At 63.7% G+C, this 410-nt stretch overlaps 1 protein-coding gene across 1 annotated transcript in view; it reads left to right on the top strand.

Moving 5' to 3' along the window:
- WWP2 (WW domain containing E3 ubiquitin protein ligase 2) overlaps window positions 1-410 on the top strand; it is a 37,633-nt gene that overhangs the window by 2,606 nt on the left and 34,617 nt on the right. The gene's annotated exons all lie outside the window — the stretch shown is intronic.

The following is a 410-nucleotide window of genomic DNA, read 5'->3' on the forward strand; positions in this document are numbered from 1 at the left end:
TGCCGGTCTCTTGCCAGGGCTCCCTGCCATGTGGGTCACTTGCAGTAATGTCAGGGCTGCGTGTGGGTCCTGAAGAGCTGACATGGGACCCCCACGCAGCTCCACCTTCCTTGGCACAGTGGGAGTGGTGTTGAGGTGTCTCCTGTCTCTACTTCCAGCCAGGGGTGATGCCATGGCTGCTGCCAGCTCCAGCAGGGCCAGGGCTGGGCTGCTCTGCGAGAAGTCCCAGCTCTCTATAAAAGGTGGGTCCTGCTGCCTTGCCAGAGCCTGGGATGAGGAATGTGGGTCTGGGTGCATCTGGTGCAGGCGTGTGCTCTGTCTGCACCCCAGCTGGGAGACGTGGGGGGCAGAGGGGCTGGGGATGGCCAGCACTGTCCTGTGGGCACCTGGGGAAACAGGGACGCCCTGGG

This window comes from Chaetura pelagica, unplaced genomic scaffold, assembly GCF_000747805.2.
Source record: "Chaetura pelagica isolate M959 unplaced genomic scaffold, ChaPel_1.0 scaffold232, whole genome shotgun sequence".
NCBI classification, from domain to species: domain Eukaryota; kingdom Metazoa; phylum Chordata; class Aves; order Apodiformes; family Apodidae; genus Chaetura; species Chaetura pelagica.